This window comes from Peromyscus maniculatus, chromosome 15 (assembly GCF_049852395.1).
Source record: "Peromyscus maniculatus bairdii isolate BWxNUB_F1_BW_parent chromosome 15, HU_Pman_BW_mat_3.1, whole genome shotgun sequence".
Taxonomy (NCBI): domain Eukaryota; kingdom Metazoa; phylum Chordata; class Mammalia; order Rodentia; family Cricetidae; genus Peromyscus; species Peromyscus maniculatus.
In genome coordinates this window covers 71671132-71694124 of record NC_134866.1, presented here as the reverse complement: position 1 = coordinate 71694124, position 22993 = coordinate 71671132, and the positions used below count along the sequence as shown (strand labels likewise).

Here is a 22993-nt window from a genome sequence, read left to right as displayed (position 1 = left end):
TCTTCCCCAGTAAGTTCTAGCAGGTTCTGACTGGTTATACTGTGCGTTCTAGCCTGGACTTTCCATTTCATAGTAAAAGCAACCAGGAAGGGGGTGCCCAACACACTCTCTTATACATGATGGTGTCTGTTTTGGGGTTTCAGAGCTCTAAGGAAGTCCCTCAGCTATCTGGGATTGTCAGAAAAGGAATCCCTTCTGATCCTTATGGTAGAAACCAGGCCAGTCCCTTTCTGGAGAATGGTACCTCAACTCACAGTGTGGATAACTCCATGGTTTATATAAGATCTGCAGTGGGTAGAAATAGGATTCAAGAGGTGTCAATTCTCTTCTCTGTTAACATGGACATAGAGAGTCAGGGCCCATTTGTTTGGTGTTTGAAGAGGGGGACACGGGACAGGTACCAACATTTGAGAGACCTACCTACTCAACTTTGTTTTGCTTTTGGGGGGGCACTAGTGTATTACATGGCATTTATTTTTATCTTTGAAAGTTATTGGTTAATTTTACTAGTAAAAAAAAGTGGTAAATATATGGCTGGGAAGATGGCTCAGTGGTTAAGAGTCCCTTCTGTTCTTCTAGAGGACAACTTTGGTTCCCAGAGTCTGTGGTAGGTGGCTTATAACTGCCTGTAACTCGAGCTCCAGAAGATCTGATGCCCTCTTCTGGCTTCCATGGGCACCCATACACATGTAGCATATACTCACACAGACACATACATACGTACATACACACATATGTATACACACACACAAATACATCTTTAAAAGATACTAAGTAGATTCTATAAACTATTCAAAGTGAGTTTTGTTGTTTGTTTTGTTTTTTGTTTCCTGAGACAGGATTTCTCTGTGTAGCTTTTCCTGGATCTCGCTCTATAGGCCCTGCTGGCCTCGAACTCACAAAGATCAGCCTGCCTCCTCCTCCCGAGTGCTGGGATTAAAGGTGTGAGCCACCGTCACCCGTCAAAGTGAGTTTTTAAAAGAATCACATTAGCTAAAATTTCTGAGATTAATTTGGCATATGAGATGGTGTCCAGAAAAAGAGAAGGGATATAATGTTAAATAAAAGTTGTTTCTTAGGATGGGAATCCCAAAGCACACAAGGTAGGGGTGTGTGAGTGAGTGTGTGTGTATGTGTGTGTGTGTGTGTGTGTGTGTGTATGTGTGTGTGTATGTATGTGTGTGTGTATGTGTGTGTGTATGTGTGTATGTGTGTGTGTGTATGTGTGTGTATGTGTGTGTGTGTATGTGTGTGTGTATGTGTGTGTGTGTATGTGTGTATGTGTGTGTGTGTATGTGTGTGTATGTGTGTGTATGTGTGTGTATGTGTGTGTGTATGTGTGTGTGTGTATGTGTGTGTGTGTATGTGTGTATGTGTGTGTATGTGTGTGTGTATGTGTGTGTGTATGTGTGTGTGTGTATGTGTGTGTGTGTATGTGTGTGTGTATGTGTGTGTGTATGTGTGTGTATGTGTGTATGTGTGTGTGTGTATGTGTGTGTGTATGTGTGTGTATGTGTGTGTGTGTGTATGTGTGTGTGTGTATGTGTGTGTGTGTGTATGTGTGTGTGTATGTGTGTATGTGTGTGTGTATGTGTGTGTGTATGTGTGTATGTGTGTGTGTATGTGTGTGTGTGTATGTGTGTGTATGTGTGTGTGTATGTGTGTGTGTGTATGTGTGTATGTGTGTGTGTATGTGTGTGTGTGTATGTGTGTGTGTATGTGTGTGTGTATGTGTGTGTGTATGTGTGTGTGTGTGTGTGTATGTGTGTGTGTATGTGTGTGTGTGTATGTGTGTGTGTGTGTATGTGTGTGTATGTGTGTGTGTGTGTGTGTGTGTGTAAGGGGGAAGAGAGAACGTCAGATGGGGTCTGAGTGAGGGCTTATACCCAAGTCTGTTTATAAAGCTGTAGAGCAGTCTTCCTCGTACCGGCTACCCTGAAGGCATTGCCCCTTGCTCAGAAGTCTGCAGGCGAACCCTCCGGTCTCAGCACCTGAGCCCTGCTCCAGCCTATCCTACCATCCAGGCTCCACACCTCATAAACACCAGGCGTGCCAGCACACGGGCACGAGGTTGAACTCTTCTCTCTCCGTTTCTTCTCCTTCTCTGGGAGACAGAGATTAGAAGAAGGAAAAGCAAGAAAATAATCTTTCCTTGGAAAAGTGCCTCTTCCTGTGTTTAATTCTTAATCTCTGTGGAACCAATTTTTTATGCCAAACAACAGCAAACAAATAGCCCCCCCCTAAAGTAAGGACTCCAGCACAATGCTGTAGACTCTGGGACTGTGGCTGTCATCTGGGGTTGATTGTGTTGAGTGTGTACTGGGGGGTGGGAATGGGTGAGGAGGAGGAAGGGAAAAGGAAGAGGAACAGGAGGAGGAAGAGGGGTGAGGAGGGGAGGAAGACATGTAGAGAGAGGCAGAGAGTGCAGTTTTCTTAACTCCTTTGGGTTTCCTGCTTCCCCCATCCCAACCCCCACCCCCTGCCTTGAGGCCTGAATACACTCTTGGCATTTGGATTCTATTAGAAATCTCTGTTCTCAAACAAATGAATGAATGATGAATGAGTGCTATGTAGAAGACTAATATCAAAATGTATCAGTTTTACTTAGTTATACTTTCCAGAGGCAATCATTATGAAAGAGATGTCTGCCTTGATTATAGCCTCATTAATTAATGAGAGTGGATGTGCAGATCTTCAGAGTAGGGACTGCACAGTTTGAACCCAACAGGGGAAAGGAAAAAGTGAGAGAACAAACATCCAGAACGTTCGTTAGAATAGAACATTCAGATGTCCCTCAGCTTATGTTGGGTTTAACGTCCTGATAACCCCCTGGTGCGCTAAAAACATTACAAGTCAAAGTGCATTTTCTGCAACTCATGTAGTGGCCATCGTTGCTTAGCAGCAGAGCGTGCAGGGTGTCAGTCATTTACCCTTGTGGCACACGGCCTGGCTGACTGGGAGCGGCGGCGGCTTGCTGCTACTGCCCAGCATCGAGACAGAATACTGGATCAGGAAAAGATCAAAATTCGAAACATGAAGTATGGTTTCTAATGAATGCTTACTGCTTACACACCGCCGTATATTTAAAAAATTGTAAGTCAAACCATTGACAGTCTGAGACTGGAGCATTTTATACTTATTGCAAAATAGTGTTAGACTCCTGTTTAACCTTCAAGCCCAGGAAATGAGGGGTAACCTTCATTTGTACAAAGTCTTAGTCTGCTTGCCTTGCTATAGCAAAATGCCCGAGACTGGGTAATATATACTCAGCAGGACCTCACTGTGCACAGTTCTGGAATCTGAGAAGCACTGAGCAAAATGCCACAGATGTGACCGGTGACTGGACCTTCTTGCTGAGTCCTTCCATACATGCTGGAAGGAGCAAGAAGGCCCTTCTCTCTCTCTCAAATGTTGTGGCCCCTGTTTATGAGGACTCCATCCTCAGGACCTAATTACCTTTAACCCCCTCACTGTGATCAATTGCTGATTAATTTTCTTGAATTTTGGGGACACATCAGACTGCACACAGCTGTAAGTGGTAAGCTAGGGCTCAAGCCTGAACCTTTTGGAAGTAAAGATGCCGTTTCTTACACCATCCCATGTTGTTTCTAGCCGGTGGTGTGGTACATATGACTCGAAAGAGACAAGGAAGTTTCCCACTCAAGACTTCCCGTCAGATAAAGACACAAGATGAACATTAACTATAATGATACAAAGTAGCCTCAATAAGTTCTGGGATAGAGTTACCAAGGCAACACTCTGTCAGAGCTGGGTTCTCAGAACCCTCAAGTACTGTAATTCACTATTAAGGCAATGAGCTCACTAGGAGCCAACTTGGTCATACGCTGACTTTCTAAAACCAGCTATTAAGACAGGACTCACAGGGTAGGAAGTGTTGACAAGGGAGTAGGAAGAATGAGAGGCGCCTCCTCACACTACTGATAGAAATGCTATCCAGAGGGAAAGTTTGGAAAATACGTCGAAAAAGCCTGAAAAATAATTGTGCTTTTGATCTTAAATTCTATTTCCTAAAGCATTATTTTATGGAAACAAATGTGTAGAAAGTTGTGCTTATAAAGATTTTTGTTAGAGCACTTGTGTTTAAAAAAAACAAAAAAACAAAACAAAAACAAACAAACAACAACAACAACAACAAAAGAGCTCACTGTGTAGCCCAGGCTAGCCCTGAACTTGTGATCTTCTTGTTACAGGTTCCCTAGTGCTGGGAGTCTGAGCAGGTGCCGACATGCCCAGCTCACCACAATCTTTCTTATAACATGGAAACAGTCTAAAGGTTCAGAGGGGTATTGGGTAAATCAAATGTCATAGTGTATGATAATAAACTGTATTTCTCCAAGAGTGTTCTTTCTACCACTCACAAGGTCAAAACCATTTTTCACAGTGTTCTAGGCTGTAGTCACATACTCCCGTATGAATGTAGCGCATAGGAAAAACTCATTGATAATTTCTTGTGTTCCATGTAGCAGCTGATTGGGCTGCTAGTTTCAAGTTTTGTGTAGGATAAAGAAAATGCCCACAATCATCTGGACACCAGGGGAAAAGTAATTCCAAGGGTCCGTGTTATCCTTTTAAAGAAGGTGAAAAGCAGGTTTTTTTTTTTTTGTTTTTTTTTTTTTACTGGAGTTTTATGAATTTCTTTTGTGGGTGTTTAAGAAGAGATGCTATGGAAAATTCATCTTAATTTTTAGAACTACTTCAGAGCTATGTCGGCAGCTTCATGTCTCAGAAGGCTGCCCTGGAGGATGAAGAGTTTTACCGTAATCCCATCTAGCCCAGCAGCCCTCTTCATCAGAACAGGTTCAACTGATGGACCTACCGGTCCTACAGACTTTCAAATTGGAGATGACAACCCACTAACAAGTTACTTCCTAGTGTACCAACAGCATTCCAGGGCTGCATTCAGGCTGTTTCCTGTCCCCCTTGGGATTTCAGAGTCTCCCTGGTGCCTGGCCTTGCTGCCGGCTGGGTTTTCAGCAAGAGGGCTCTGTGTTCTTTTTCTCCAGTGGTGGCCTTCAGCCAGGCTGGTGGGACAGTCATCTAGGCCTGCTGGGGCATTCTCATTGGGCAACTCCGCTGATGGGTTTCCATGGTAACCAGGTCCTGTAACCAGCCTAATGTCAGAATTTGACCTATGGTCATCCTCTAAAAAACAGTAGAGAGTAAGAGTATAAAATGCCTGGGCAACGGCTGGGAATATTAAAGAGAGCGATGCCAAGTTTAGTGGCCAAGATCCTCTCTCGGTTGTCTTCTTCAGAGATCCTCCAGGTTCTGTTTCCACATCGGAGAGGAAAACCAACTGCTTTCAAAAACGAGGAGCTTTGGCACACATACATTGTAGATCATTACTTCAAGAATGAAGAATTCTCGCTCTCTCTCTGTCATGTGTGTGTATGTGTGTGTTCAGACATGAAGAGGTCATAGGTGTGTGTGCGCGCGTGTGTGTGTGTGTGTGTGTGTGTGTGTGTGTGTGTGTGTGTTCAGACATGAAGAGGTCATAGGTGTGTGTGTGTGTGTGTGTGTGTGTGTGTGTGTGTGTGTGTGTTTGAACATGAAGAGGTCATAGGCCAGAGGTCAACCTAGGGTGTTCTTCCTCAAGAATGTTGTCCTGTCCACTTTTTAAATAGAGACAGGGTCTCTTCCTGGGACTTGCTAACTGGGATAGGCTGCTTGGCCAGAAAGCACCAGGAATATCTCCACCTTCTCAGTGCTGAGATTCTAAGTGTGTGCTACCATGTCTGGCTTTTTGCATGGGTGTTGGGGACTGAACTCAGGTCCTCTAGCACAGCAAACGCTTTACTGACTGAGCTATCTGTGATACACGACTGAACATATTTTCTCCTGCTGTACTTGCAGAAAATATAAAACTAATGATGTTAGTGAGTTACCGTCTGGAGCTGGTCTACAGAAAATATCCAAAGGGTTGTCAGTAACTGCAACAATATGATTAATCTCCCTGGAAGGATTGCTGGTGGCATAGTTAGAGAAGTACAGAAGAATTCAGCGAAGGAACACTTGGAAAATGAAAGAGAAGGTGTATGGTCGTGATCTGTCACAGCTTTCAGTGTACGCTCAGGGCGCTTCTCTCCATTGTAGGAGGGTAGTTCCTGGGGCTCCAGCGAGACTCCCCTCTCTATGGTTTATCCAAACAGACCCGGGAGGTGTAACCCACCACACCTAACTACATAGACAGACAATTCCTGACCCCATGTACCAGTCACGGTTCTCTAGAGGAACAGAACTGATAGAAAGAATGCGTGTTACAGAGGGCACTTGTTAGAATGGCTTACATGGTGCATGCTGGGTAGTCAAACAACGACTAGCTGCATGCTAGAGAGGAAGAGAATTGCTTTGGGGCGTGAGGCGGAATGCCTCGGCTGTCTTATTCCGGTGCCGGAGGCCTGGACTGTGCTGGAGGAGTCCTGGTCTTTAGCCCGCTGGAGGAAGTGGGTTCTGATGGCCGACCCAGCAGCAGCAGGAGGGAAGGCCAACAAAGGGAGCCCTGGTTCCCCCAGACCTCTGTATCTGGGCTACTGTTGCCCACTCTGGGGGAGGGTCCGCCCAGAAAACACCCCACAGACTTCCCCAAAGGAATGTCTCTTTGATAACCTCATATCCAATCCAGCGGACAACTGAGTTTAACTGGAGAACCATCCGATGGCTGAACCGGGTTTTACTTTTTTCAGGGTATTATTAATAGTAGTGTTTTTCTTTCTTTCTTTCTTCTTTTTTTTTTTTCCTTCTGGAGCTGAGGACTGAACCCAGGGTGTGCTTGCTAGACAAATGCTCTACTACTGAGCTAAATCCCCAACCCCAGTAGAAATGTTCTCAAGACCTACTATGTGGGGGTTCTTTGTTGTAAATTTAGCAAGAAAAATTACTGGAGGGCAACCATGGGAAGCTTACCAGATTTCTCCTGCTCTTTGGATAAATTCTCTCTCATACTGTAGTCACAAATTGTAGGTTTAAAAAAGTGGAGCAGCCAAGAAGTCTATCCTGATGACTGATTTAAAAGCTCCCAACCTGACACGCTCAGATGAAGCATTCGGTCTCTTAGCAACCACCACAAGGCACTCACAGGAATCTCCCAGCAGGGGTTGGGGGAGTTTCTGCTCCGAGCTAATACTCAGCAGTAGTTGAAGAATCCCAGGGATAAACCGGTCAGCCTGTGTTTAACTCTCCGGATGTTCTTATTTTCCATTGTTTTGTCTTTCCATCCTTACCCACTTCTTTTCATTTTAAGGTCTATACCAGAGGTTCTCAGCTAGTGTAGACCTGCAGACATTTCTGATGTCCCAGCTGGACTTGGGGTCCCTACTGGCATCTAGTAGACCAGGAACCCTAGGAGAGCATCTGAGCACACAGGGCAGCTCCCCACAGCAGAGCTGTGCAGGCCCAGTGCCACGAATGTCACTGCTGAGGCGTCCCCAGCTCCCAAGGTCACAAATAACTGACTTGCCCACATGAACGCTGAAGCGGTCACTACGCCGTGAACCAGCCCTGGTGCTTTCTAACACTGTTTGAATGTGAATTTCTCCATTTCGGGGATCGAACCTAAGCCTCTGTGCATGTTAGGCAAACGCTCTACCAGCAAGCTACGTTCAGCCCTAATTTTTTTTTTTTTCTTTTTTCCTTTTTTTTTTTTTTTTTCTTTTTCGAGACAGGCTTTCTCTGTGTAGCTTTGCACCTTTCATGGAACTCACTTGGTAGCCCAGGCTGGCCTCGAACTCACAGAGATCTGCCTGGCTCTGCCTCCCGAGTGCTGGGATTAAAGGCGTGCGCCACCACCACCCTGCCAGCCTTAATTTTTTTTAAAAAGAATTTTGTATAGGAGTGCTGTATTTAGATCATCCCCCCTCCCCCAACTCCTCCTGTTCTTACTTCATTGTGAGATAAGGTCTCACTAAGTTGTCCATGCTGGCCTTGAATTTGGACTCCTCTGACTGTGGCATCCAGAGAAACTAGGATTACAGATGTGGACTACCACGCCCTGCTCTGCAGCTGGCATCTTTTTAATCCTCTCGTTTTTAATCATAGTGGAAAAATGGATGGATGAGGGTTTTGTTGTTGTTGCTGTTTGGTAGTGCTAGAGAGCAAATCCAGGCCCTTGTGCATGTGAAAATATTCTCGACCACTGAGCTGTATCACCTGTCCTTGACTTTTGAGACGGAGTCTCCGTGTGCCACTGTAGACACAGTTCAGGCTGGCCACAAACGACCGACTCCTCCTGAGAGCTGAGATTGCAGTCTTTTTCCTTTTCACCAGCAAACTCAGGCATTTCCCCGACGTGTATGTAACTGAGTCAGATACTTAGCCCGTGGCCAGCCTTTGAATAGCTGCCCCTTGAGTGTTTATACGGTGACTGCTAATGTGAAACTTCACTCTTTCCAACTCTGGATGTGTAAGTGATTCACACAGCTTAAAAGTTCTGCATGGGTCACTACCACTGGAAACCAGACATATATCCTATTTGTATTAAATGGAGAATACAGTCTGCTAGAGTGTCCACACCTGTACTTTTAACACTCAGGGGACTGAGATACAAGAAGTATGAGCTGGAGGCTAGCCTGAGCTTCACTTACAGGACCTGGGGTAGGAAAAAAGAATCTAGCCACTATTTTGAACCTTAGTTTCTAAGGGATCACTTATAATTTGGTCTTCTGTCTTTTGGATGAACTAAACATCATAATTCATGCTTTTAGAGAGTTATATAGTTTTTTATGTTTTTTTTTTTTTTAAACTTGATTGAACTGCTCGGAAGAAGTCCTTCTTTAGTAATAGAACAGAGATGGGTGGTGGCTATTGAAAGAGACTTTGTCTGTGTTAGATTCTCCCCCCACCTCCACCCGCCACCGCGTGTGTATGTGTGCGTGTGTGCGTGTGTGTGTGTGTGTGTGTGTGTGTGTGTGTGTGTGTGTATGCTTGTACTAGGCATTGAACCCAGGGCCTTGGGCATGTTAAGCACACACTCCGGTGCTGACCTACAACCTCAGCTCTATAAATGATACTTTTTATATTAAGATTTTTTTTTTATTTACTTACATAGTTAAAAGCAAATGTGTGTATTTAGCAATTCTACTGTCCCTGTCCTCTCCCCCAGCACTGGGACTGCAGGAGCACGTCGCCATTTGGGGAGGTCAAATGCAGGTCCTCATGTGTGTATGGCAAGCACTTTACCAACTGAGGCACCTTCTCGGCACCCCAAAAGTGTTTTCTACGGCAAGATACACAAATGTCTTAGATGTCTGGTGAATCAGGTTATTTAAGCTATTAAGAAGCAGCCCCCCATAAAGCCTTGGAAGAGCCAGGGTGGTAGGGGCTTTCCAGTCGGCTTGCTCCTTGGAAGAGCACCTGAAAGTGCCCGCAGAATGCGAACATTTGTGTCCCGGAGCTACAACTTTCAAGATGACCCCAGACTGTGTCCAGACGTGCCCCACGCACACCAGGCTCCATTTTTGTACCATCACACCTTCTCCTCTCCGGCACACGTGGCTCCTTTTACCTGAACCGCTTCTAATTGCCAGCAACCTGGTCCTCCTGGAACACTCATTTCTACCCCGTAAAATCTTACGTCAGTTTTTACACTCTGTGCTCAAATTAAGTACCTCTCTTCTGGCACTTACAGATCGCCCTATTTGATTTCCAAGGTTAAAAAAAAACCAACAACAAAGCTGTCGCTTGTGTACCACACCTGGTGGCTTCGGCTGCTGTGTCTCACGCTTCCCGGGGACACATGAGCAAACATCTACTGACAGCAGGCCAGAGCAAGGATGACACCAAGTCCAACTGGGTGAGCCAGTGCAGTGCGTTTTACTGAGGTGGTTCCAGGAATGTGGGCTGAACGGTTACTTACAGGAGCAGAAATGATTCAAAGACAGCTTCATCACCAAAGGTCCCACACCAGCATGGGTGACCGCTCACGAAAGCTGGTGCGCACTACACAGCCTGCTGGCAGCTCAGCAGGTAGACCTGTCCTTTCCAGGCAGTTTGGCTGATCACATACACAACATGGTGCTCCAACTCATAGCTACTTTCTCTATCCCATTCATCACCTTCCATTTTCTTCTTAGCACTTATCTTCTTAAAGTTAGGCAACAGGAGAGCTGGTCCTTCATTTTCTGCTGCACCTTCATGGACTGAGTCTGAAAGGTGATAGATGTTAAGTTTTGTTGAGGAAACTGAGTGGTGAATGTCTCAGGGTTTCTATTGCTGTGATGAAATGCCATGACCAAAAACAGTTTAGAGAAGACAGGGTTCATTTTTTCCTATACTTTCATATCACAGTTCACCATCAAGACAGTCAAACAGGGTGGAAGGTGCTGATGCAGTCAGAGGCCATGGAGGAGTGCTGCTTACTGGCTTGTTTCTCATAGCTTGCCCAGCCTGCTTTCTTCTAGTGCCCAGGACCACCAGCCCAGAAATATCCCACCCACAAAGGGTTGGGCTCTCCCACATCAATCACTGGTTAAGAAAATGTCCTATAGGTTTGCTTGCCTACAGCCTAATCTTTTTTTTTTTTTTTTGAGACAGGGTTTCTCTGTGTAGCAGTCCTAGCTGTCCTGGACCTCGCTTTGTAGACCAGGCTGGCCTTGAACTTGCTGAGATCGGCCTGCCTCTGTCTCCCAAGTGTTGGGATTTAAGGCGTGTGCCACCTGCCAGGCCCTACAGCCCAATCTCATGGAGACATTTTCTCAATTGAGGTTCCCTCCTCTCAGATGACTTTAGCTTCTGTCAGGTTGACGCATGACTAGCCAGGACAGTGAATTTATAGATAAAAGGAAATTATATATGTAAAAGTATTGGAAAATCACCAAGTAACTTACAAGTGTAACTTTCTATTGTTACTGAAAACCAAATGCCTGGTGAGTGCCCAGAGAACCAGATTCCAGATTTCTGCTCATGTTACCATGGTCATATAGTCCTGAGGATAAAGTGACCTAAGGCATACCAACTTTACTAGGCAGTGATGGTACATGCCTTTAATCCCAGCACTTGACAGGCAGAGGCAAGCAGATGTGAGTCTGAGGCCAGCCTGGTCTACAAAGTGAGTTCCAGGACAGCCAGGACTGTTTACAAAGAGAAACTCTGTCTCAAAAAATAGAAAAAAGAAAAGAAAAAGAATGCCAAATTTAATTCCCCCATCATCAAATTCAGGTTGTCAAGCCTAGACTTTCCAGGTTAATAGCTATTTCTTCACTATAGATTATGCATCATTGATCACAGGTAATACACCTTTAAAATTGATCTGTGTGGCCTCTGAAGTATTATGACAGCCAGCACAGTTCTGACTTTTTTAAAGCTTGTGCATGACGTGGCTGTGTGGGTGTCTGGGAGAAGCCTGTAGATTGGGTATTGCTGATCTCTGACCGGTGGGTTTCTATCTCTTGGCCTGACAGCTTAACACATCAGTTTGTGGTGCACACTCACAAGCATCTGGCTTAGGTATCACAGCTGTTCTTGCTATCAAGGAATATCCGCAGGCCCTGCCAGCTGCTGTCCTTCGCACTGGGACCTGGCAAGGAGAACACGGCACAAGACCCTCTTTCCTTCTCTAAGTTCTCCAACAATTGACGGGCAAATCAACGGAAGGGTAGACAAAGGTAAATATGTCACCTTTGTGAACTGACAAAGCTGATATCAGAGAGTGTGGCACAGGCATCTAGGACAATAATGGGCTTTCTATAACCGAGCCTTAGAACTAGACAGATGTTTGTATCCACTGCAGAGTGCCATAAGCCTTTCCTCATCTAAGTCACAGCACCAGGAATACGGTAAACCGGGGGAGAGTGGGAAAAGGAAGTTAGGCTGGGTGAGTCATGCTAACAAACATCTCTACGTGAAGAGAAACATTTGGAATAAGAAATTAAGTAACTTGCTACCATGTATTTTAAGGTATTTTACAGATAAAATGCTCCTTTAAAAGCACTAAGAAGATGTAAATCTTTACATCACACGTGTTATTCCTATACTATTGTACAGATGGAGCAGGAAACAGTGTTCTCAAGCTCAGCCAGGAGATTCTTGTGTCTAGTGACATTCTCGTACGGATGAGTGCTTAGGCAAGTCCCAGTTTGCTTTACTATGGAGCCACGTCTACTAGCTTCATTCAGACACGCCCTAAGTTTCAGAAGATAGAAACCTGACAAAAAATAATTTATATTTCTTCTACAAGTCTGTAGCTCAGCCAAAATTGGTTAATTCTAGGTGAACTCTTAAGAACTTTTAGGAATTTTTCATTGAACAGTAATCTTGCTATACAACCATGCTTACCATAGCATAAGTGCAGAATTTGATTTAATAAAGGCTCGTTTTGCGTGAGTGACTCTCCCCCTTTCGAAGTCAGCTGGAAGCCACTGCAGACTGCAGAAGTTTCCCAGTTTCACTGGTAGCAGCCACTGCGCAGGGGTAGACACCAATGGGTGGGGAACTAGCAACGAAAAGAAAGGTACCGCTAAGCCACGGTCACTAAACTAATCCACGGTCACTAAACCGAATGAATTACCAGAGCTTTCCATTTTCCCTACAGAAAAGGCTGACGCTCAAGGCCAGCTAACCACGCCACTTAGCAGATTTCTCTTCAACAACACCCATTATTTTAAGATGTGTTATTTTAAAGGTTTATTTCTACTTTCTATCTTTTAATTATGTGTATGTGTGTAGGTTTGTGCATGTGAGTGCAGTACCTGAAGAGACCAGAAGGGGTGTCAGATCCCCCTGGAGCTGGAGTTAGGGGTGGTTGTAAGACTGCTGATGTGAGTGCTGAGCATCACACTCAGGGCCTTCGCAGGAGCAGTTTGCATCTCAACCTCTGAGCCACCCCTCTTGCCCCTAAGTTATATTTTTAAGTAGGGCCATTTTAGGTTGCTTCTGAACCTTTCTTCTACTGGTTGTATTTGTGTTGTTACAATACAATTAATTAAATCTTACTTAAGGTGAAATGTAAGCCTAAGAGTAAAAGATCTGTTCCTCTGAAAATAAAGTTGAATGGTTAGGAAGATTTATAAAAGAAGACTACTGAAGAACTACCACTGGGGGTCAGCCAGATGATACAATATAAAAGGCACTTTCTACCAAACATGGCGGCCTGACTTGAGTTAGACCTAGATGGTAGAAGAAGAGAACCAACTGTTTCCAGTTGTCCTCTGCCATCTACATGTACATTGTAACACACACACACAGTACACTCACAAACATGTGCATGTGTACACACACACACACACACACACACACACACACACACACATAAACAAAATAAATTAATGAAAAATGTAGACAACAATTGCTACATGACATGATGCCCAACTCCTAGCAAGTTTAGAGTGCTGGAGAGGAGCTCGCGGATGTGTAAAAAGAACTCGGATGTAGCATGACAGACTCATCTGAGACGACAGCACCCAGACTCTAGGAGCTGAGAGGAGGGAACTGCACTGCCTTGCAGACTCTGTCATTTCCACAGAGGAGCTGCCATAGGAGCTAGTCTCCAAGGAGAACATCGGTAATCTGTACAGGGATGAGTCATTCCAAGTGAAGAGAAAAAGCAGAGGACTGAAGGGCAAGACCCCACGTGGCCGCATCTGGGGTCACAGGCTTCAGAAACATCTGCCCATCATGAAGACAAGGTGCATGCTCTTTCCACCCACGACAAACCTGAATGGCCTTTGGGATACCTGTTAGAGCTTTTTCTTGCAGCATAATTTCTTCACTCATTGATTCATAATTTTTTATTGTGTCTGTTTCTGTATTCCCTTTTATATTTTTTCCTGTCTCATTAGTAGCTAATAAACTGTTTTTAAACTTTATATATATATATATATATATATATATATATATATATATATATATATTATATATTGTTTAAGGAATGTTATTTTTTTTTCTTCTGCTAGGGACATGGACGTTAAATTCTTTTTTTACTGTTGTTTTGAGACAGGGTCTCTCTCCATAGCCCTGGCTGTCCTGGAACTCATTATGTAGATAAGGATGGCCTCAAACTCAGAGATCCTCATGCCTCTGCCTCCCTAGTTAATGTTGGGATTAAAGGAGTGTCCCATCACACCTGGCAGGATGTCACATTCTTGATAAAATGAAAACTATGGAATCACTGATTGTTTTAAGAATTCTTGATTTTTTATTTTTAAAAAGGAGAAGGCATAAAATACTAGAAATTTTTATTATAAGATTGCAAGCCTGCTTGGCATTTTATGCTTCAAAATATAATTTTCAAAGTTTGTAGCATAAGGATCATATGTGACTTTCCCATTATTATGCTATTAAAATAGATATTTAATATATTTAAAAGATTAAGTTGGGGGAAAATGGCCCATTGCATTCTCTTACTCAATGCATTTCCCGTTAGCACCTGGTGATTGTCTGCAAGTGAAACAGGCATGAAAACATAATGTATTATTCATAATTCCTACAGAGAACTTTAATTCAACCTTAACTGCTTATCAGAGAAAGGAACTGCAAGTTCCTAAAAGGTAGTCTGGATGACAAATAGAAACAAAGTCTTTGAGGACCTTTTCCAGTTGTTTACAAGTGTGGCATTTTAAGCAATGAATAGAAAGTACCAATTCAAAACAAAAATAGTGATCATGAAGGAAAGATCATTATTTGGGCAGCTCTACTTTGATAAACCTCCCTCTTTAAGACTTCCTGTTTGGACATTAAGTATTCCCTCTCTTTTGTTTCTTATGTTACAAAATAAATATTTTTTTAATGTGCATGAGTGTTTTGCCTGTTCATGCCTGATGCTCCCAGAAGCCAGAAGAGAGTTCAGATACTCTGGAACTGGAGTTACAGAGGGTTGTGAACAGCCATGTGAGTGCTAGGAAATGAACCTGGATCCTCTGAAAGAACAGCTAGTGCTCTTAACCACTGAGCTATCTCTCTGGCCCCTGGACTAAGAAATATTACAAGACCCTAAGACCCTTTCCATTCACAATTCTTTTTTTGTTCTTTTCTGTTTGAGTGTTATATGTGTGTGTGTGCACATGTGTGTGCTGATGCATGTACTGGTGTGTATGCATGTGCAAGCCAGAAATGGATGCCCAGTGTCATCCTCTGTTACTCTGTCTCTTATTCTTTTAAGGCTGGGAAATGAGTGGGATTGGGGTGCATGTTGTAAAATTCCCAAAGAATCAAGAAAAAACTATGTTAAAAAATATAATCCCCAAAGGGGGGGGATTTGAATGGGCATACCCTCCAAGTTGGACAATGCTCCTCCCCGAAGCTTTGGGCTATTAAACAAAATCCCAGCATTGGGTGTGGGACAGTGCCCTGTGAGTTGCTGAGGAAGAGAGACGCCCCAGGCCCCCACCAAACAATACAGGACATTGCCATTTCTCTTGGTTGACCACTAGATCTTGATGGTCAGACCCTCACTGCTAAAAGCATCACACGCTTTGGTTGCACGTCATAGAGAAATCAAGCTGGTACTCAGCTAGAAGTTTCTTCCGTAACAGCTAGGCTGCATGGTCCCGGTCGCTGCTGTGCTAGGCTATGGAAGGAGGAAAGCCATCAACAGTTTAACTTAGCTCTGTACCCTGTGAGCCACAATAATGATCTACCAAGAAGGATGTGCTCTCAAGCGCAATGGTGGAATGGCTGTTCCCGAGGTAACCAACTGCTGTCCAATAGGATTTGAAGCCAGCTCCAGGGAGGGAATCTCTACCTGTTTCTGTAAGCATGGCCAAGAGTCTTTGATCTGGGCAGTCATAGGCCCTAGAGAGGAACCTATTGCTCTTGTGCTGCTAAACAGTCATGTAGTTAAACTGACTCCTAAATACTCGAGTTTATGCCCATAGATTAATGCTGTCACCAGACGTCACCCAGGAAGCTTCTTACTGTTGCAGGTGGTGATTGATATAGAAACCCACAAATGGACAAATGCCTAGAATAAGTGACAGGTGGGGTACTCTGCCCCTCTGAGACAGCTATGATACCCCCACAAAGTTCAGACAACACTGTGGAAGAGGACGCAGAAAGAATGTAGGAGCCGAGGATGGGAAGATAGACAACATGGAAGATGTCTTCAGAACATGACATTGACTTGTGCCCATGAACTCACTGAAGCCGTAGTTCTCGCCACAAGACTTGCTCAAGAATGAACCCATCGATATTTCATCACGGATGAGGGAAGGACCCATTAGACCCGCCCTTCCAAAGAGACTGTTAGCCATGGATGCGGGTTGGGGGAGAGAGGTCACTTTCTTCTGTGGTGTATTCCCAACTACACTGCCCTTGCTTCATGCTGGGGTACGTGAGCCCACAAAGGAAAAGACAGAAAAGTAGGAGGGGCTTACCCGGAAGATGAGTGCCAATGGGAGAGGTAAGGGTGGGCAATGGAGGTGAAAATGGCTGAAAGTAATTATATACATCTATAAAACTGTCAAGCAATAAAAAAAAAAAAGTGAAAAAATATCAGCAGCAAACTCAGAAAACACCACTCAGAGTTTTCCCTATGGGGAGCAGCCACATAGAGAAAGTACAGATTAGTTCATTGGGGGCGACTTGGGCATGGGACAATAGAGTATGCTCAGTCCTTTAAGCTGTCGTTCCACAAAGAGCAATATTTATTCAGGCCCCAGCTAGACTGCTCTGGGAAGGGAGGGCTTTCTGTAGTAAATGATGCTCATGCAATGCTTAGGTTATTTATGGAGTTGACTGAACAGAAATAAACAAGACAGGACTCTGTCAGAGAACTAGAAACAAAGAAACAGAAATTCGAGAGCTGAAAAGTGTCACAGCATACAAGAATATGTTTGATGATTTAGCAAGCAGTTCAGACATGATCAAACACAGAATTAGCACACTGGGTGGGAAAGCAACCAAACAGAGCACTATATCCAAATAGGATATAATGAGAATAATGAGGATATCATTTATGAACATTTGGAATATTAGTGGAGATGAGCGAGAATACAGCAAAAGAAGTATTTGAAAAGAGAATGGAGCTAAGAATGTGTCAGCAATGATGAAAAACATTATTGTACAGATTTGAGAACTCATACAAAGTCTGAGCAATATAATATAGCTAAACATATGAAAATAACTTCTGGAAGTGAAAGACAGTATCAAATTTTCCAAAGAGGGTTGGTTGGGGAGAAGTTCACATTGCTTACAAAATTAGTAACAGACTGGCTGCTAGTTTATTCACAGAAACAATGGAAGGCAGAAGATATTGGAATGATGGTTTAAAGTGCTGAGAGAAAATACCTAGAAATCTAGAAAAATTCTTTAAGAAGAAGGGTATAAAAGATCTTTACACAGAAATGATTCCAGACAGAGTATTGGACACACAGGAACAAAGGAAGCAGGATCAAAGGTTCAGTGTGTAGGTAAATCTAAGTAAATATTGACAGTTTTAAAAAGCAAAAGTAATTATGTCTTGTGAAATTTAAAAATACATATAGACTTAAAATACATAATTACAGTGGCCTGTAAGTTGAAATTAAAGTGATTCATGGTACTCCCATTGTTTAAGAAAAAGTGAAAGTACCAATTTATACTAGACATTAATTAGTCAAGGGGCATGTTGACATTTCTAGGGTCAGCACTATAAGAAGAGTAAAATAGAATATAACTTATAGACTAATAGAGGGGGAATTTAATAACAAAAAATTCAATCCAAAATAAATCAAGAAAGAAGAGAAAAAAGAATCATAGGTAATATGAATAGTAAACAGTATGACAGTGAATTTAGCCTCAAATATGTTTAAATGAATCAGTGTTCTATGTGAGTTATCAGAATGTATTTTTAAAATATTTATATATTTCTTATGAGACACATCAAAAACACACACAACTGTCTTAGTTATTTTTCTATTGCTGTGATAAGACACCGTGACCAAGGCAACTTAAAGAAGAGTTTATTTGGGGTTTATAGTTCCAGAGGGTGAGTCTATGACCATCTTGTCAGGTTGCATGGCAGCAGGTAGGCAGGCATGGTGCTGGAGCAGTAGCTGAGAGCTCACATCTTGAAACACAAGCACCAGGCAGAGAGAGCTAACTGGGAATGGCATGGGCTTTTGAAACCTCAAAGCTCACCCCTAGTGACACACCTCCTCCAAAAAGGCCACACCTCTTAATCCTTCCCAAACAGTTCCACCAACTGGGGACCAAGTACTCAAACATATGAGCCTAGTGGGGCCATTCTCATTCAAACCACCACAATAAGGATGTAGGACAATTAAAAAATTTTAAAACACAACAAGATAATTATGTAAATAGCCAAAATACATCTGGTATAGATTTATTAATAATCAAAGCAGGGTTTATTAGTATCAATTTTTGACAGATTAGGAAAAAAAATCACTACACACACAAAAGGGACATTTTATTAAGATTAAATTTAAATTTCTAGGATGATATGAGTGTTCTAAATTCATTTTTTATCTACCAATACAGTTTCAGAACACATAAATCAAAACTTAATAGAATTGCAAAGCTTTAAAAAAATCCATGCAATTGTAGTAGAGGACATTGACATCTCTTTAGAGTTAGAATAAGCAGACAAAAATATCACTAAGGGAAAAAACAACTTGGTAACACAATAAACAGACTGATTTTGTTGACATATGAAATGCATTGCTGGAAAGCTGTAGAACATAAGCTCTTTTCATAAGCACAAAGACATTTTAATATGACCATACAGAAAGTTTCAACAAAGTTAAAAGTATACCATAATACAAAATGAATCATTCAACCGTAATGAAATCAAACTAGGAAATATTAATGAAAAGATGACAAGGAAATCCTCATATATTTTGAAATTGAGAAACATATTTTTATGCAACATATGGACCAAATAAATCACAAAGAATATTTTAAAATATTTTGATTAACAATAAATGCTGCATAAAAACTTCTGCATGAAATATCTGAAGCTATAAAGTGATGTGTATAACTTTGACTTTACATGTTAGAAAATAAGAAGGTTTGGAAATTTATGATATAAGAACTTAAGAAGTTAGAAAAATATTGCCAATTGAATCCAAGGATAATTGAAGAAAGAAAAAAGAGAAGACAGTCATGAGATAGAAAACATCAATAAAGCTATGATTTATTTCAAAATATTAATAAAATTCTTCCTTCAGCAATGCACCACATATGCCCACTAAATCTATCGGATTAGTTGTGTTCTCATTTGTTCTTATCCACAGTGATATTTTTGTCCACTTGCTCTAACACTAGAGAGATAGGATATAGTCTGTAATATAATTATATAGGGTTTTTTTCAAACTTTGTACTTCTAATGTTTGGCTTATATATTTATGAAGAAAGAAAAACCCTCAGAAGATAAATGCAGAGGATAAAAAGAGTGGATGAAATTTATGCCTTATAAATACTTAAAAGATATTGAAAGAATGAACAATTCTAACCCTGCCCCCCAAATTTATAGTTAAAGTGGATACATTTTAAGCAAAATAAACTCCCATAGTGGTCTGAATATTCATTTATCTACTGAATAAATTACTTATAAAAAACATTACTATGTGCACAGTGTACATGCCAGTTATCCAAGGCAGAGGCAGGAGGATAACAAGTTGGAAGTGAGTCTGAGTTATACAAAGAGACTGTTTCCAAAAACCAAAGCAAGTAAATAATCAAATAAACACCTTACCATGAAAAAGAAACAAAAAACAAAAACCCCCAGATCTGAAAGACTTCAAGAAATTGTCGAAGAATAATAATTGAAGAAGAAATAATGCAATAAACTGCTCCAGAGAATAATACAGGAAGGAATAATTTCCAATTTTGTTTTATGAAGCAAGCTGATCTTGATACTAAATTTGAAAAAACACGTTATAAGCAAGGATATTGCAGGCCAGTATTACTCATGAAAAATGCACCATTCCTAAACATTTGGTAGAACCAAATCCAGCATTATATAAAAAGTATGACATCATACCCATATTGAGTGCAATTCAGGAGATCAAAGTTGGTTTCTGTATATTGGTTGCTCTAATTTACATGAGCAAGATAAAAGAGAAAATATGATCATGTCTATAGTCAACATAAAAACTGTTTTAATAAAACTGACATTGATTCATAATGTTTAAAGAACAGTCTTAGCAGATACAATAAAAAAAAAAAAACCTGCCTTAGTCAGATAAAGGCAGTTCTCAAAAGGAGCCTTCAGGACTCATCTCTGATATTGGTCTACTGTTTCCTTGGCCTGACTCACACCTGCTGAATCTCTCTCTCTTGTTCAACTCTGAAGGGGCGTTTACCTCACACCCTCACCTATGTCTACATGGGAAGCTGAGAAATGATCTGAAAGTTGTTTTGCGAAAATGCAGTGGGAGAGGAACAGAAGAGACGATCTTCATAGCCAGTATCTTTAATTCTACAAGCAGATGATACCTGAATGCAAAAACTTGTGTTACACAATGAGAAACAACTCTAGGAACATTCCTGAGCTCTCTGGGGACAATTTATCTCCTGTTAACTAAGTTCGCTCTTCCTTTAGATGGAGTATAATATTAATTTTGGGGTCATGGCTTAATACATGGTAAGATAGTCGTTCTCCGCTGCTGCTTGTGGTGGTTTGAATGAGGCCCCTGTAGGCTCACAGATTTGAAGGCCTGGTCACCAGGGAGTGGCACTATTTGAAAAGATTAGGAGGTGTGGCCTTGTTGGAGGAAGTGGGTCACTGGGGGTGGGCTTTGGGGTTTTGAGAGTCCAAGTCAGGCCCAGTGGCTCTCTCTTCCTGCTGCCTGTGGATCTGGATGCAGAACTCTCAGCTCTTTCTCCAGCATCATGTCTGCCTGCCTGCCACTCCGCCTGCCACCACGCTTCCCGCCATGATGAGAACACACTAAACCTCTGCACCTGTAAGCAAGCCCCAGTGAGATGCTTTCTCTCATAAGAGTTGCCGTGGCCATGGTGTCTCTTCACAGCAACAGAACAGTGACTAAGGCATCACTGGTAATTCAGCGCAGTCTCTCAGGGAGCTGTTGCTTATTCATATAAGCAGTCTCCACATCCTGTGGCCCTTTCCTGGAGTAAGCTCTACCATATTCATAATTCATAACCTCATTTTCTCATCCATTTCCAAATTCCCATGTCTTCTGTAAACCGGCTCTAGACACAAGCGTCTTTCTTTTGTGAAACCTCCCCCTTTGTCCTCATTGGACCTTTCTTTCTCTCCTAACACTATTTATCCCACTGTAGTCCATTTCAATTTCTTGAGGATGGTCTCAGGCTGGAAATGCTGGCCTGTAGTAGCTTCCTTGCCCAGCACAGAGCCCTGGGGTTGACCTCTACAATTAGTGAGGGAAGGACCTATGTCTTTATATTTTTATTTCTTACTATCTAAACTTAATAAAAGTTTATTAAGTGTAGAAATAATTAGTAAATGAATACATGCATGGTTGATTAGGTGACTCTATCTCGGCAGGGTTCTGTTTTCTTATTGCTACCTTTCGGGTGCTCTGTTCAGCACTCCTGAACTCATTCTAGCTGGTAATGGAACTGCCTCTGCTTGAGTACACTGAATTTACAATCAATAATGGACTCTAAATTGAATTTCTAATTGCTTTTATAATGCGACTACACTCACAGCCAATTCCAGCACTGACTCCCAAACTTGTGGCATAACTTTCATTTCGAATTCCATCCTATTTCTGTGGAGTGACATGTTAGAGAAAGAACAGCATGAGTTGAGCATTTTGAGGAATAACCTCAATTAAATATGGAAAAGAGCCTGAAGAAAAAAATAAGATTCGGTCTAGGACCAAAATTAATTCCCGATGAAGTTTAACGGTTTGATACCAGAACAAGTAAAGGGGAGCAGAGTTGCCTGGAAAATGGGACAACAAACTCTTCCCACTTCTTTCCAGGCTTTTCCTCCAAAGGAATCTGCAAAACTTACTGTTATTTAAAGTAGACTGGCGCATGGGAGGAGGCTAATTCCCACTGTGCTAGGCACTGAGGCTGTAAGAGCTAAGGCAACATCCGGGCCCTCTGCAACAGACACCTGGGGGTGCTGATGGTTATAGCAAGGCGGGTTGAACACACCCGTGGGCATTTTCAGTCCTGTTCCTCAGCCAAGTCCAGCACAGCAGGAAAGGGGCAGAGCCAGCAGGACTCTGTAAACTTGCTGTGTGAGTCTCCGCGATAGGTTTGTTCAGGAAAGAACTTCACAACTCTGTGTGCAAACTGGAGCTGCCCAGAGTTTTATAGCAAGAGTATAACAATGGCCAGATGCTGTCCTAACAGGAAAACCAGAGTCTGTGCAGAGGCGTGGGTGGTGATGGTAATTTCTTAAGGCTCCCTACAGGTGTTTCTGAAGTACTCCTGAGTCTAGAGCCAGTCACGGAAGCAGAGACTAATGATTTTTTAAATTGTTAATAAGGGGCCTAAATTTGGTATGTATGTCTTGTTTAAATGTGCTTACCTTTAACATTTACACTTAACGGTTGTATGCTTTTGTTTCTTTTGTTGTATACGAGCACAACAGGCCAATCAGCATTTTGGAATTATCTCAAATTATAGCTACATTCCAAGGAGAAGAGACTGACTCCTGGAGTCTTAATCTCCAGCTTAGTGTTTACGAAGCAATGGCCAGTATCCAACAAAGCTGCTCAAATCAGTCAGGAACAGTCACAGCCTAAGTCCTAAAACTAAGCCTTGCTGGGTAGATAGAATTTAGACGTGCACAAGAGGTTGGGTATGGAGGACGAGAAACATTCCAAAGGAGGAACAGCAAAGCAAAGGAGAGGAAGACGGCTACAGAGCCTGATGCTGGGTGGGATGGCCGCTGCAGGGACCGTCTCAGCCATCGTCTAGGAGGGCCCATGGGAGCAGGCCACACACACAGCCCTTCCAAACATCTGGATCACCGAAAACAGCTGTGTCCAGCTTTCTTTAGTCAAGGAGTTCTAGGTCAAGGGTTATATGGAAAACCTGACTGCAAACAGCATTTATTGAGCTCCAGCTGTGCCTCTATCATCTAGTGCTAGTTCATGCT

At 42.4% G+C, this 22993-nt stretch overlaps 1 protein-coding gene and 1 long non-coding RNA gene across 2 annotated transcripts in view; one reads left to right on the top strand and one right to left on the bottom strand.

The window, feature by feature from the left end:
* The window catches only part of Cmya5 (cardiomyopathy associated 5), a 97145-nt gene that overhangs the window by 13580 nt on the left and 60572 nt on the right, over positions 1 to 22993 (top strand). The gene's annotated exons all lie outside the window — the stretch shown is intronic.
* Positions 9810 to 12446, bottom strand: LOC143268700 (uncharacterized). Its single transcript, XR_013044809.1, has 2 exons — positions 12289 to 12446; positions 9810 to 10160 (listed from the first exon to the last, which is right to left on the bottom strand). It is a non-coding gene; the product is annotated as an uncharacterized LOC143268700 (long non-coding RNA).